Genomic DNA, 17,251 nt, shown 5'->3' on the forward strand with positions numbered 1-17,251 from the left:
TTCATGACTGGCATTTGCATCAAATTATAGGCCAACCTACTAGGATGAAGTGATTATCAGGTAATCATTCTGTTATTGATTGGATTATCATTTCAAAACTCAAAAGGATAACCCACTGTGGTGTACAATCAAATGAGTGCACAGTGTTACAAAACAGTACATTCACTAACAAAGCACCAGACATTATCAAATACATGATTTATTAATATGTGTCTTTTTAAAGTGGTGACTAGTCTACCTATTTGACTGTTTTTACCTCCACTACCCCTAGTATAGATGATGTTTCCTTAAATCATCTGGATTTACAATACAGGTACCTTTGTTCCTTTATCCAATGTCAGATGAAAGCCTGGAGTCAGGATTGCACTCCCTGTCCCTAACTGGCTCAGAATATGGACCTCCTTCTCCCCTTTATCACATTACAATCAAGGTTATTGTGCTTCCACATTATGAGATGACAAAAGAGATTCAGGGCAGGTCCTCAAAACTGTTCACCGCAGCAGACAGTAAGCTCAAGTGGAGTTTCAGGGCATGCTGAAACCCTCTTTATCCCATAACACACAGAGCACCTGGGGGGCATGGGACGTCAAGTTGCTTGAACTGTGATTGCCTTCCCTGCAATGAACTGCACAGGATTGAGTGTGAGATCATACAATCCAAGTATCCAAAAGCCAGGTTTATTAACTGCATGTTAAATAAGTGAAAATGACAGGGTGCATCATGATTAGGAGGGAACAGTCTGGAACAGATGAAATCATTTTTGAAGGACAGTGATGTGCAGTTTCCTCTCTGAGTCATTCAGTTCCGCTATGGATCCATTGTGACATTAGTGTATTCAAACTGTACTGTGTTGTGTTCTTCCAGGATCCCTAAGAAAGTTATTAGCAGAGAGACTCCACTTGTATAATTAACATTTGATAAAGTTAGTTGATGTTTTAATGTCTAAAAGTATCTAGGTTCGGAATGCTGCAATTACTGAAGGCTGGTGGGTGGATTCAGAATAAATACTGCCTCTGTTTAGGTGTATTTATATCTGTACAAATATGTAAAATGCCAGGGATGAGCCTATTGGATGATTTTAAAGATCCACCTGCTTTAAGATGAATTGAATAGACTCCCATGTCTCTGAAGCCTTTAGAGACAATAAAGACTGAAGTTTAACACACTCCAGTAATGAACCTGGCGGCTGTTTAAACCCAGTCATTCACAAACGCTTAACCGTAACACTGCCCACGGCTGTGAGGCACTTGCTTCATTGGCTGATTCAGTGTCCTTCACCTTTCACAAAATGTAGGTATAAAAGAGAACACCCAAGGCTAAACAAACTACATTTCTTTTACTGATCCCCAATTTGTTCTACCTAATTTGAAATGGCCAATTCCCAATGTTTCTGCATCTACCATACTATAAAGCATATCTGATCAATTATTGTTACCATGTTACTGAACCCAGGCAATAGAGCTCTGCACAGGATTCTTTTTTTGAAAAAAAAAAAAAAAAATACGCTATACAATGGTCCGTTTTTAATCGGTTTAGCCACTACAAAGTAAAATAAGGCTTAAGCCATTTCATTTGGGGAAGGCTTATGCCAAAACGGTGAGGGAATGCTCTATTGACACGTAAAGGTAAAACAGAAACCTTGTAGAGAAGAATACAAATTAAGTTAAGACAAGAGTGGAAGCTATTTGCTACTGATCACACTGCAGGGCTCTCCCTAGAAGTGAGGCAACTTGGGACTGGCTGAGCGGTCACTGGAGTGCAGCCCTGTCCATTATTGCTTTTATTTGTAATAGATGGAATGTTTACAGGGAAGATATATATATATATATATATATATATATATATATATATATATATATATATATATATATATATATATATACATACAGGCGTGCTCAAATTTGTTGGTACCCCTCCACAAAAAACGAAGAATGCACAATTTTCTCTGAAATAACTTGAAACTGACAAAAGTAATTGGCATCCACCATTGTTTATTCCATATTTAATAGAAATCAGACTTTGCTTTTGATTTTTTATTCAACATAATATTGTAAATAATAAAACAAATGAAAATGGCATGGACAAAAATGATGGGACTGCTAACCTAATATTTTGTTGCACAACCTTTAAGGCAATCACTGCAATCAAACGTTTTCTGTAGCTCTCAATGAGACTTCTGCACCTGTTAACAGGTAGTTTGGCCCACTCTTCCTGAGCAAACTGCTCCAGCTGTCTCAGGTTTGATGGGTGCCTTCTCCAGAATGCAAGTTTCAGCTCTTTCCATAGATGTTCGATAGGATTCAGATCAGGACTCATAGAAGGCCACTTCAGAATAGTCCAATGTTTTGTTCTTATCCATTCTTGGGTGCTTTTAGCTGTGTGTTTTGGGTCATTATCCTGTTGGAGGACCCATGACCTGCGACTGAGACAGAGCTTTCTGACACTGGGCAGTACGTTTCACTCCAGAATGCCTTGATAGTCTTGAGATTTCATTGTGCCCTGCACAGATTCAAGGCGCCCTGTGCCAGGCGCAGCAAAGCAGCCCCAAAACATAACCGAGCCTCCTCCATGTTTCACTGTAGGTATGGTGTTCTTTTCTTTGAAAGCTTCATTTTTTCGTCTGTGAACATAACGCTGATATGACTTGCCAAAAAGCTCCAGTTTTGACTCATCTGTCCAAAGGACATTCTCCCAGAAGGATTGTGGCTTGTCAATATGCATTTTAGCAAATTCCAGTCTGGCTTTTTTATGTTTTTCTGTCAAAAGTGGAGTCCTGGGTCTTCTTCCATGGAGCCCACTTTCGCTCAAAAAGCGACGGATGGTGCGATGAGAAACTGACGTACCTTCACCTTGGAGTTCAGCTTGTATCTCTTTGGCAGTTATCCTTGGTTCTTTTTCTACCATTCGCACTATCCTTCTGTTCAATCTGGGGTCGATTTTCCTCTTGCGGCCGCGCCCAGGGAGGTTGGCTACAGTTCCATGGACCTTAAACTTCTTAATAATATTTGCAATTGTTGTCACAGGAACATCAAGCTGCTTGGAGATGGTCTTGTAGCCTTTACCTTTACCATGCTTGTCTATTACTTTCTTTCTGATCTCCTCAGACAACTCTCTCCTTTGCTTTCTCTGGTCCATGTTCAGTGTGGTGCACACAATGATACCAAACAGCACAGTGACTACTTTTCTCCATTTAAATAGGCTGAATGACTGATTACAAGATTGGAGACATGTGTGATACTAATTAAAGAAACTAATTAGTTTGAAATATCACTATAATCCAATTATTTATTATCTTTTCTAAGGGGTACCAACAAATGTGTCCAGGCCATTTTAGAATATCTTTTGTAGAATAAGCAATAATTCATCTCTTTTCACAGCTTCTTTGCTTTATTCTATGACATACCAAAAGCATGCAAGTATACATGATAAAATAGCTTTTAATTTCATCACTTTTCAGGAGGAATGAAGCATTATTTCAATGAGCAAGGGTACCAACAAATTTGAGCACGTCTGTATATATATATATATATGCAGAATGAGGCTGAGGCTTGATTGTATTAATTGTGGAAAAATTAAGCCCAGCCACATGCTATAAAAGAAGAGCCAGCTCCTTTTTTTGAGTTAGTTTAGGAGAATGGCTGAGTGTTGGGAGGTGATTTGTCTAGAAACTATAGCAAATTTGTGACCCAGCAAATGCACAGCAAAGATGGAAGGACCAGCACCCGTCCTGTACAGCCTTCCCAACTGCACCTCATTTGTGATCGCCCTGGGCATTGGGCCCTGCAGTACCCTAAAAAGCAAGCAGTAGCAGAGTTTTTAAACTCCAAATAGCTGGAGGTGTCACCAGTCGTCAAAGCACGAGGCTGCTTAATCTAATATGTTATTTATAGTAAACTTTTGTTTTACTAGTAGCCAACTACGCCACCTGGTGGTGGTCAGGCATCAGGACCTGGATTTTAAACAAGTTAACACAGGTTCGTTTTAAAATGTAACTAGTTGGGAACCACCACAAACACTAACCACACCAAGAGGCAGACACAAATTGCACGGTATAAAATGGTTTATTAAAACAACACAATAAAACCAATAAAAAAATCACAAAATAAAAACCCAAAACATAACACCCACATCAATGGCTAGGGCGTAAAGTAACAAAATAAAAAACCCCACTACAGTGACTAGGGAGCAAAGTAACAAAATAAATTAATGAAGCCCTCAGGTAGTAACTAAAGAGCTATCGCTTCAATTTGCTCAATCTCCACTCGAGTCCCCAGGGGCAGGTAAACAGCGTCTTCCCAGCTCCACAAAATCCCTATCTTCCGTATCACAACCAGGACAGTCCCCCATTAACATGTGCCCTCTCCTGGAGAAAAGAGAAGGAAAGAAAACACAGCAGCAATGATCTGTTCCAACAGCACTTAGTTCTCAATCGCACCTTGCTAGGTAGAATAAAACAATGGCAATATAAAGGAGGTCAATAAAAAAAAAAACATATCTAAAATCCCACAACAAATAGAAACACTTCCAATCAGAATCAATACAACTAGGAAGAAAGGGTACACCAGGGTCCACTGTAACAACTAAAATTGCTGACAATTATAAAATCATACCGCAATTTCCATCACCCAGCGATTTGCTTAATACACCCAGTCATCTAGGTAGCAGCCACAATCCAATGCAGCCTCAAACAATAATCCCAGTTCCAGTTCTAGTTCCAGTTCCGGTACTCCAGTATTCCAGTACTTCAATCAGCAATCCCAAGGTGCACCATAATTCTCCTCCCCAGTTCTCATCTTCTGTATCCTGACATCTGTCTCCTGGTGCGCCTCCTTCGGTATCCTGGTATATCCCCCTTCTATATCCTGGTGTGTCTCCTTCTGTATCCTGGTGTGTCTGTCTGTTCTGTTCATGCTGTGCTGCTTATAAACCCAGCTGGCCACTCCTATTCCTGCTCAAAACCAATCAGACACCCCCAATATCTAATTGGCACTAGCACTAGCCCAAAAACTACATTTCCCAAAATCTAACAGGAAATGTCTATATAAGGCGCGGGTTGATGACGTCACACTCCTGCTTCTCCTCAGTCACAGTGCTCTGTGTAATTCAAACAAAAAAACAAGGTGAGTAACTTAACTTACAAAAAATAAATAATCGTGCTTCATAACAAAGTAATAAAGTGTTCTCACAACAAAAACAAATTAAATATGTGATAAACCAATAATAATAATAATAATAATAAACGTTATTTAAAAATACAAACAATACAAAATTAGAGACTGGGCTGGAAACGCTAAATTGTCATTCTGTGACAGAGGCATGGCACAGCCCTCAGCTGCACCACAGTCTTCAAGGGCTCCTAAACACTCAGGAGAGAATATTCTCAGTATTGTAGTGAGTACACTAAATGAAATTGGGTCAGAGTGGCCATTTTATGGTATCTACATTCATGGGAGGAAATGTAGTTCCAATGTGTGTAGATCCAGGGGCTGGATGCGCCTTGGCAGACCAGGGCGTGTGGGAAGCACTCCCTTTAAGAGCAGACTTCACTCTGTAAATGGTAGTGGCATACCAGCTTTGGGACTTTGGCATACCAGGATTCAACTTGGCACGAAGGAAGTGGAGTATCAAGTGGTCATCGTGCCATGACTCAGCACACCTTTTTTATTAGGAGCATATTTCTTGGATCGAAATCGATGCATCTTAAACTGCAATCAGAAAATGTTGCACATGGGGAATCAAACTATCCCTTGGCTCAAAGAAGGTGAGCTACCTGAAGCCTGGGTGGAAAGCGAGGAAAAGCTGCAGTTACACCCTAGGGAAGAAACTTTGCTCCCAGTTGTGGTGCGTGACAGTAACCCCAGCCATTCGCCTTCTAGGGTAAGGATGATTGAGAGTTCCTCCAGTCAAGGCTATATGGTATCCCGCACCCTTATATACAGTGGTAAATCTCAGCTCCAGGTCCGCATTGTGAATGTGCAGCCTCAACCTATTATAATTAAAAAGGGGACTGTTATTGCTGACGTGGTGCCTGATGATGAACTAGAGCCGGCAATGGGGAATGGGATGGAAGCTCCGGAATTCTGCCCAAGAATTGTTTAATAAAAATGCATGCTGAAGAGAGTCCCCTCTCCATGGATGAAAAGCAGTAGTTACCTGCACTTCTAGACCGCCATAAGAATGTGTTTAGCGTGCATGATAGTGACTTTGGCCGAACCAATACAGTTCAGCACCACATCCGCACAGGTGGCCATGCCCCTATCCGGGAACCCCTCCGTCGTATGGCTCTGCTCCAGAAGGCTGCTTGCCAACAGCAAATACAGATAATGCTAGAGCAAGACATTATCCATCCATCATCAAGACCCTGGGCTGCTCCAGTATTAATGGTTCGGAAGAAGGATGGGACCTGGAGGTTCTGTGTAGATTACAGGCAACTCAATGCAGCAACTAAAAAGGATGCATACCCTTTTACAGAGAATAGATGACACCCTTGATGCCTTGGGGTCAGCCCAGTACTTTTCTACACTTGACTTTACCATTGGCTACTAGCATGTCGAAGTTTGTCCAGACGACCGACCAATGACAGCTTTTGCTACCTCTCAAGGCTTGTTTGAGTTTAATGTGTTGCCCTTTGGACTTTGCAATGGCTGCGTTCCTAAATTCAATGCTGAGAAGCAACAACTCTCAAAATCATTCCTAAACTCACCGTTGAGAGCTAGTGATGCGCAACGTTGACTCAACGCTGACTCAACGAACTCACCGACTCTCAGAGCTGGTGAGCTGCTCAACAGAAAGATGGCGACACCCTCAAAAATTATGAATCTGATTTCAATGTAGATACTGATACCGCAATCCGCCGTCAAAAAGGTAATTGTTAATATACACACAGACACATCTATTTATTTTATATATGTATTATTGTATAACAAATAAAATACAGCAAATATGACAATGTAACTACAACCTATATATATATATATATATATATATATATATATATATATATATATATATACAGTACTGTGCAAAAGTTTTAGGCAGGTGTGAAAAATGCTGTAAAGTAAGAATGCTTTAAAAAATAGACATGTTAATAGATTATATTTATCAATTAACTAAATGCAAAGTGAGTGAACAGAAGAAAAATCTAAATCAAATCCATATTTGGTGTGACCACCCTTTGCCTTCAAAACAGCATCAATTCTTCTAGGTACACTTGCACAAAGTCAGGGATTTTGTAGGCATATAGTCAGGTGTATGATTAAACAATTATACCAAACAGGTGCTAATGATCATCAATTCAATATGTAGGTTGAAACACAATCATTAACTGAAACAGAAACAGCTGTGTAGGAGGAAAAAAACTGGGTGAGGAACGGCCATACTCAGCTAACAAGGTGAGGTTGCTGAAGACAGTTTACTGTCAAAAGTCATACACCATGGCAAGACTGAGCACAGCAACAAGACACAAGGTAGTTATACTGCATCAGCAAGGTCTCTCCCAGGCAGAAATTTCAAGGCAGACAGGGGTTTCCAGATGTGTTGTCCAAGCTCTTTTGAAGAAGTACAAAGAAAAGGGCAACGTTGAGGACTGTAGACGCAGTGGTCGGCCAAGGAAACATACTGCTGCAGATGAAAGACACATCATGCTTAGCTCCCTTCGCAATCGGAAGATGTCCAGCAGTGCCATCAGCTCAGAATTGGCAGAAAACAGTGGGACCCTGGTACACCCATCTACTATCCGGAGAAGTCTGGTCAGAAGTGGCCTTCATGGAAGACTTGCGGCCAAAAAGCCATACAAAATTTAGGTACGTACACAATGCCTCCAGCACTTTTCAGAGGCTGATGGAGCTCACCCTTGCAGGTCTACAGTGACAAGCCTATCTAGTTTATCTAGATGACATTATTGTGTTCTGCTGCACCTTAGATGAACATAAGGCGTCTGGGACAAGTATTCCAGACATTGCAGGAGGCTGGCCTTAAGGTGAAGCCAAGCAAGGGTCCCAAACTGTCAAGGACGTTCTCAGTTTTCTGGGGCTTGCATCTTATTATCAACGGTTCATACCAGTGTTCTCTCTTATTGCTTAGCCACTCTTCAACCTCACTAAGAAGGGACGATGATTTGAGTGGACTGCAGAATGCCAGGAAGCTTTTGAGGAACTTAAAGAATGTTTGAGTTCTACCCCAGTACTTGCTTATCCCAATTTTGAGCAACCTTTTATCTTGGACACAGATGCTAATGATACAGGAATAGAAGCAGTTCTCCCACAGTGCAAGGGAAGTGAAGATAAAGTCATAGCTTATGCTAGCAGGACTTTGTCTTCGGCTGAACGCAATTACTCTGTGACCAGGAGAGAACTTCTAGCAGTGGTGGTATTCACAACCTATTTCTGTTATTACCTGTTGGGAAAGAAGTTTGTGTTAAGAACTGACCACGGGTCTCTCAGATGGCATTTTTTTTAAAGAACCCTGAAGGTCAACTTGCACAATGGGTAGAACAGCTTGGACAGTTTGACTATGACATTGTGCATCGAGCAGGAACAAAACATCAAAATGCTGATGCGATGTCTCTTTTAATGCAATGTCTAGATGTGCAACAGATGACTGTCCTGTATGGGTTCTCCCAGAAGACAGTGGGGTGAAATGTATGTGAGTGGCACTGGCTGAAGATCCAATACTTTGCATCGTCAAGGGTGGACTGGATCGGGGCGAGACCGAACCTCTGGCTGCATTTGCAAGGGATGATCCCATTGCAATACCATACATTAACAACTGGAAAGAACTGCAACTTTGTCAGAGGCTGGTCTGTCACAAAACCTAAACAAAACTTTGTCAGCAGGGGGGCTAGAAATTGTGGTTCCAGCAAAAATTGTCCAAGAGATATTGGAGCGGCTCCATGGAGGACCTGAAGGTGACCACTTAGTCACAGGAAAAACATCGAGGAAGGTTCAGGAAAGGTACTGGTGGCCAGGTTGGCATCGGGATGTAAAAGACTGGTGTCGCAGCTGCAGAATCAGTGGTAGCCGGAAAAATAGTGGGTCAGCAGGTTTGGGGTTGCAGAGTCACTTCATTCTGACCAGGGGCGCCAGTTTGAGGCAACACTGTTCAAAGAAATGTTCTAGAGTCCAGAAAACATGGACCTCCCCTATCACCCTCAATCAGACGGCTTGGTCCAGAGATATAACCACTTTAGGGCAGATGTTGGCCATGCAAGTGAAAGATTCACAGCATGATTGGGACAGACAACTCCCTTATACCTTGCTAGCATTCCGAAGTAGTCCACAGGAATCGACAGGAATATCACCACATGAGCTGCTTTTTGGAAGGAAAGCTAGGCTTCCAGTAGACACAAAATGGGGAGCTCCCCAGTGCCAATACCGAGGACATTCTGACTACTTCAGAGAAAATTAGCTACACAAACCAATTGCAGGGTGACAAAAAGACAAAAAGACAAACTGCCACCTTTGAGGGGTTCCCTGTAGAAGAGTCCGCCTCGGTAGTACCAATAGAACAGCCCAGGGCTTCACCGAGTACAGTATGGGCCCCGAAGTCCCAAAGGTCACAAAGAAAGAGATAACGCCCTAAGGACTGGGAAGAGTAGGTTTTTATTTTTTAAATTTGCTAACATTCGAGAGAGACTGTTGGACTGGGAGAGAGGCGGTGGAAGCAGGGAAAGAACTCTTGGTGAGCTTGTCAGGTCGTCAATATTGTTGTTTAACCCTTTGCAGTCCATTTATTAAGTGTGCGTCAGGCGCGTCAGGTCCAATTTATTTTCACACACGCAGTTAATTTTAGACGCGCTGTTTAAAAGTATTTTTTTTTCACAGTTAAACGGGTTTAAAAGGCCCTGCATATCAACAAAGCACTCACTAGGCATCTCCAGCCCCGCCCCACCCTTTCGTTCACTATAGCTTTCACATATGCTAAGAAATAAATAATAATAATAATAATAATAATAATAATAATAATAATAATAATAATAATAATAATAATAATAAGTTCATGATACCTTGTTTTCTTTCGGTTGTCTATTCCGGGTTGGTGAGGGACTGCTTACATTTCATAATTTTGAATTAAGTGCTTGTTCGTTTTGTGGAGACAATGGCATTGAGCAAACCCTCCACAAGTGATAAACACAAGTATGAGGCTTTAAACCAGACAGGGAGAAAGAGTTTGCTTTCACTGAAAACAGTGGTAAACCTGTGTCTCATCTACAACAAATCGTAAACACTGTAGCCTGTACAAGGCGAGCAACCTCAAACGTCACGAAAACAGATTTTCATCTGAATATCCTCCTGGATGAGGTTTAAGGCAGATGCTGCTTTCGGTGTTCAGTAAAGAAGCTTATTTAACGACTCAGGGGAGTTTTGTATGGCAAGCATGGAATATCCTCGTGGCAAATGTCCTTATTCAGATAAATGAATTGTTTTAATGAAATTGGAGTGTTGGCACTAGACAAGAGAATGCATGTTTAAATGTTATATTGCAGGTCTAAAATTAATATTTAATTTACATATCTTACGTTTCGTCATGAGCAGGTACTGTAATCCATTTCAAATCCCTTTAATACACGCAGCATTCAAACAAACAGAAAAGAAAAAAAACGTGACTTTTTTTTAAACCCAGTATTCAGATCTTCAAGGGAAGAGCTTGTCAAAAAGAATTCTTGCAAAAATGTGTGTTTTTATGTAGTGTTTTTGCTGAAATCAGGTCAGTTATTGTATTTTGCTTCATAATAACTGAATATATGAATGGAAAAACACTATAGTGTTACATTTAAAGTTTAATAAACTGTAGATCTACAGTACAATACAAATTGCACAGAAACTGTGTAGGCTCTGCAATGTTCTATCCCTTATTTTTGTGTACTTTGCTGCCATCAAGAGATAGCCTAACAACTACTGTACTGCACAACAATGCTAGTATTTTAAATGTCTTGCTCTCTCAAACGTTTCATGTTTTACAGTACGTATCTTGCGGCCCTCAACCATATGGAAATTTTGGTATGCAGCTCGTAGGGTCAGGAAGTTTGGCCACCCCTGTTATATATACATGTGTCTTTCGTTCCTGTTTTATCCAGCTCTGATGTCTTGCTTACAAAGCATATTCAGATATTTGTTCCTGCACCCCACAATCTTGTTCATTCTTTATGGAAGTACAGCATCTGGGGGAGGGGGATTTGTTGCCCAATTAACCACCCAGACCAATTGCTCCTCCTCATCAAATATATGCCAAAGATGGGATGTCTGGGTGGGACATGTGTTCTAGATTTGACTCCAATTGTGTTTCTGTAATGGAGACTGCCTAAAAAGTGCTGATTGGTGCCTTGGTAGCCATGTGTATCCCCAGTAGCAATAGGTCAATGGAAAACCATTCTGCTGTGTAATGGTTATATGATACATGGATCATTTCACCACCTCTCTATTCCTTCTAAGACGTAATAACATTTTGTAATTAACTCTAATTTGCAATTATAATTAAATATTACATTCATGGACCTTGCATTATGATTTTAATAGAATATTTGGAGACAGTGAAAAAGACTTTCAGTCAAAATGTTTGCCATTTTGTAAGTTTCTTTTAGTATTTCTTAAATGACTGCAATAGAGAATGAGTTTATACAGTATACTTATTCCTTGATACTGGAATAGATCAAATTGGAAACCTCAGCCACTGAACTGTTAAAAAGCTCCACTCTGTAACTGATTAATCAGGCATATTAATGGATTGATGCAATAATGACCCATGATGTCGTATGGAACACAAAAGCCAGAGCACTTGTAGTTTGTGTTTTCTTTTCTAATCGCTCTTCCTCCAGTGATCAGAGTACACACCCCTGATCTCAAACCCGAGCGCACTAGAGCTGACATGTTAAAAAGAGCTTTGAAACAGACTTTTAAACCTTTAAGTGTAAAAAGTAGTCAGGATGTTAACAACAAAAAGAGAAATTACAGGTAAGTTATTTAAACACTTGTAGCAGCAGGGGGGGCATATAATGCTTCTTTCCATTCCATTTTCATTTCTTTCCATTTGTAGATTTTTGCTTGCCATTGTAACTGTGTCTGCTATGTTTTTAACCCTGCTACTTACTCTTTAATGTCTACCAACAAATTGAAGAATGAGTCCAAATCACTAGAAACCTAGGAGTCTATTCAACTGATGTAATTGAAGAATGAGTCCAAATCACTGGAAACCTAGGGGTCTATCCAATTGATGTAATTGAAGAATGAGTCCAAATCACTGGAAACCTAGGAGTCTATTCAATTAATGTAATTGAAGAATGAGTCCAAATCACTGGAAACCTAGGGGTCTATCCAATTGATGTAATTGCTTGGTGTATATAAATACCCACTCTATTTAAATATTTAAATATTACCATGACTGTCCTTTTACTTACTTTTATAGACTCTGTTAGATGCGTTGGTTTCCACATAGTCTTCTTCTTTTAATCATTTAAACAATGGTGGTATTCAGAATAACTGAATCATCAGAAAAACAAAACAGTGCTGAAATAAAATAGATCTAAATATTAATGAGGTAAACACTCCAAAAAATACTCTACCAGCATTAGCACTCTGATCTTTCCAGTTTTCTTTTATTATTATTATTATTTGGTTTCCTTTTCAAGTCTAGTGCTTTGTTTAGTTTTGTTTTGTTTTTAAATGAGGCATTTCCTTTGTCGACTATCTTAAGTGACAGTTTGTGTTTCAAATGCAAATGTTGTTGTTTTATTAGAAATGAAAAATCTCTAGCCTCTCCTTATCTCTGTCCTTCAAACTCCTCAGCCTGCTGGCAGACTGGCTCCCCCTCGTTCTCATGCTAATGCTGGAGTTGCAGATTGAACAGTTATATTGTAAAATCCGTCCTCAATAGCTCATGGTTTAAAGAAAATCTAAGAAAAATAAAAGTGATTTTTGACATCAACATAAAAACATAAGAATTGTTTATAATGAGACGTAGCCAATTAGCTTATGTAGGCTCTTTCGAGCACAGCATTTGCATATGTACTGTGTTTACAGACTTCTTTTCTAAAGTTACGATTGCTTAGCTTCCTTTTGTGTCATCCTGCTCTCTGCCCTTGCTGAAGTATTTCACTTTCTTTATAGCATTTAGGACTTTGTAAACTTCAGTTGAATCCCCTATTACCCATCTTTATTCAAAGCATTTATACCCCATCCAAACTACCTAAATAATACACAATCAACATGCGCTGAAATCACATGATTGCCATTAACTTCCATTTTATTTTCAAAACATGATTATTGCGCATTATTTAGGTAGTGTGGGTATTCATATAAGGAAAATGTGATGAAAAACATTTATGTACACATTATTATTATAGTGCTCAAAATAAATAGTGAGCTTTAAAGGGTACCTCAGCACTACATGAAAAATAAAACATAAACTATCCCACCTTGCTGTTCTGAATGTATTTGGTCTTTGTATAATAATCTGTATGCGCCCAAACATCTGCATAATGTCACACTGCTATGTCCAAAATCACTGTTCTCAAGCATGTCTCATGAGCCAAAAACCATGACTTCCGCATGTACCCTCACATGTGCTCTGAAATATACCGGCGCATGCCCAGTGAAGCGTAGTATAAGCTATATTACATGTGTGTGGAAACACACTAGTCTGTGTGACAAACATGGTCCGTCTAATTTTCCATAAGGAAGGAACTTGTACCTGCTTTTTGTTTTGTGTAGTAGCCATCTTTCACACTGTACATGTTTCCTTCACATGTTATGATTAATGTTGCATTCAATAAAAAAAAACTAAAAAAAAACTCTGTGCTGTGTAAGTGGTTGAAGGAAAAGAAAACCCAAGATGGAGTTGTTCTCATTTCCAACTAATGAAAGGACCTGCCCACAATTATATCAGCACTGTGTTATTTCAATATACACCCCCAAAGTCTTAGATACAGCTCCAGCTGATTCGGAATGTTTGCAGAATGGACACTGTGGCGGAGTGTCCCGCCCCTATATGTATGTGCATTGTATTGTTATTATTAGTCTGCATGTGACAACATGCAGAGTACTGTTCTCTTGCAGGATCTTTATTATTATTATTTTTCTTCCTTTAAAATACAGACAACTACTCCTCTTACGGCTCTTAAGCTAGACATCCCAAATTTCGTACAGTGGTTCTTACTTTTTGTTTTATAAGAGTTTAAAAATACAAAAAATGCCATTGGAAATAATGGTGGAATGTTGGTAAATATGGATAAAAATGCCGACATTCCGATGCTACTGTACGTCTTACACTGGATCCTGTTTGGTCGAATGCGGTCCTTCATTTCCATAACAACCGTCTGATTGGCTGAATGTGTTCAATAAAGGATCCTGATTGGTTGAACCCGTTCCATAATTTGCATAATAACAGTATAACAGTCAAGGTACATATTTTGAAACTTAACCGCCATATTTTCTACTTGCTAGACTAATAATAATAATAATAATAATAATAATAATAATAATAATAATAATAATAATAATAATACAGAAAAATAAATGGAACATCATTTGTGTCTGTTTGATTCTTTTAACACAGAGTAATAATAATATCTACACATTGTCTTATTATGATATACTAGTCTAATTATTAATAATTGATTTTAAAACCTTGTGAGGATGCGTGACTGATCAGCTACTGATTATTTAACTAGCTGACAGTCACTCATCCTTACTAAACTCGTGCAGACTATGGCCGAGGGGTAATAAGACTATTAATTAATAGCTAGTTAACCCCTCGGCCTGTTTGCTTAAATCTTTTGTTTTTGTTATTATTTAATAAATGCGCTGAGCACTGTTGTGCTTCAGTTCTGCCCCGCCATTCATTGTTTTGGTTTTGTGTTCCCTGTGCGTGACGTCACCACACCTGCACACGGCAACCACTCTGTCACAGACACGTATCAAATAAACTAGCTAATGAGATTTGGAAACTATGTATTTCCTTTCAGAATGAGGTCTTTGAGGATGATCCGACCTAACAAAATAAATATTGCATTTTTTCATCCTTCGTATTTGGTTTTCATTTGGATTGCCTGGCACAACACATGTACAATCATCTACACACCGTTGAGTGGGAAAGTCGAATTCGGCCACAAATTCCATCTCCCTATCAGTTTCTGAACAATCTGATGTTGAAATATTTTCTGGCATTATTTTGGATGTTCCCTGTGTGCAGTCACGCTGTGTTGCTGAGGAAAATCTGAATTGAAACTGTTAATGACACAACTTCGATATGGCAGTGGAGCGGTGTGTTTTTCTTTCTGTTTGTAGATTTTTGCTTGCCATTGTAACTGTGTCTGTTTGGGTGTTTTTGTTATCAGACACCTTGGGGTATACAGAAATAACAAGAACACCCAAACAAACACAGTTACAATGGCAAGCAGAAATCTACAAACAGAAAGAAGAACATACCGTTCCTCGGGGGTTTACAGGCTGAATTGGAACCACGAGCGTTATTATAATGGAACCTCACTCCGTATAGTAAATTATGCATCATGTGCGCTTTTGTTGTTAAATATCAAAGTCATTGTCATTGTCATTAACAGTTTCAATTCTAATATTCCTCAGCAACACAGTGTGACTGTACACAGGGAACGTCCAAAATAATGCCAGAAAATAATTCAACATCAGATTGTTCAGAAACTGATAGGGAGATGAAATTTGTGGCCGAATTCGACTTTCCCACTCAACGGTGTGTAGATGATTGTGCATGTGTTGTGTCAGGCAATGCAAATGAAATCCAAATATGAAGGATGAAAAAATGCAATATTTATTTTTTTAGGTCGGATCATCCTCAAAGACCCCATTCTGAAAGGAAATGCATCGTTTCCGAATCTCATTAGCTAGTTTATTTGATACGTGTCCATTCTGGAAACATTCTGAATCAGCTGGAGCTGTATCTAAGACTTTGGGGACGTATATTGAAATAACACAGTGCTGCTATAACTGTGGGTAGGTCCCTTCATTAGTTGGAAATGAAAACAACTTCATCTTGGTTTTCTTTTTCCGGCAACCACTTACATAGCACAGATGGTTTTTTTATTTTTTTTATTGAATGCAACATTAATCATAATAATACATCAAAATACAACATGTGAAGGAAACAAGTACAGTGTGAAAGATGTCTACTACACAAAACGAAAGCAGGTACAAGTTCCTTCCTTATGGAAAATTAGACGGACCATGTTTGTCACACAGACTAGTGTGTTTCCACGCGGAGGTAATATAGCTTACACAGCGCTTCACTGGGCATGAGCTTGTACATCTGACAGTACACGCGGAAGTCAAGTTTTTTGGCTCAGAAGAGATGCTTCAGAAGAATGATTTTGGATATTGGCAGTGTGGCATTATGCAAATGTTTTTCCGAATATGGATTATTATACAATGACCAAATTCGGAACAGCAAGGTGGGATAGTTTATGTTTTATTTTTCATGTAGTGCTGAGGTACCCTTTAAAGCACAGCACTAAATAGAAGTTCAGCCTGCTTACATGGATAGGGTATTCATTCTTTTAACCTGTCCTCATAGATCATGCTGTTAAGTTATGGGATTATCCCGGTTGCCCTTCACTGTACCATCTCAAGTGCTTTGATGTACAGCGATTTTAAATCCAATGTCTATAGTTGAAGTAAATTCAAAATGAGCATAATTTATTAGAGGACTGTCAAATCTGAAATATGAATGACTGAACGAATCAATCTCTCACAACAGCTTCCATGACTTTCCAGTCAAACAGCATCAAGACTGCATCAAGACTGACCTAATATTAGATATTAGTGTGTTTTACATGATCACATTAAAAAGGTATCATCAAAAATCCCTTTATTGTACATCTTTTATTACAGATTATAACTGTATACAGCACTTTACATTACTAAGGCCTATGTCTTATTAATAATGTACTGTTTACAGATGAGTAATCACTTTTTTGGTGATGTGTTTTAATGTATTGTATGTATTGTATTATGCTATTACATCAATGTTTTTTTGCATGCTAATTGTATGTTTTCCTTGCAGCAGTTTGATCTTGGCCAGGTCACCATTGTAAATGGGAACTTGTTTTAATTGATTGATTGATTGAGTTCAATGTCAAATCCAGAATATTGCATACAGATGGGTGAGTGGGTGTGAACTTATATAGGCTGAGGACTTGTGCAGCTGTTCACACAACTTCCTGTCTGAAACTTCCTGCTTACTGTTGACGCCCACATCTGAGTTTGGAACACTGGAGGCAGTCGGAATG

The sequence above is a fragment of the Acipenser ruthenus genome, chromosome 21 (assembly GCF_902713425.1).
Source record: "Acipenser ruthenus chromosome 21, fAciRut3.2 maternal haplotype, whole genome shotgun sequence".
Lineage (NCBI taxonomy): Eukaryota > Metazoa > Chordata > Actinopteri > Acipenseriformes > Acipenseridae > Acipenser > Acipenser ruthenus.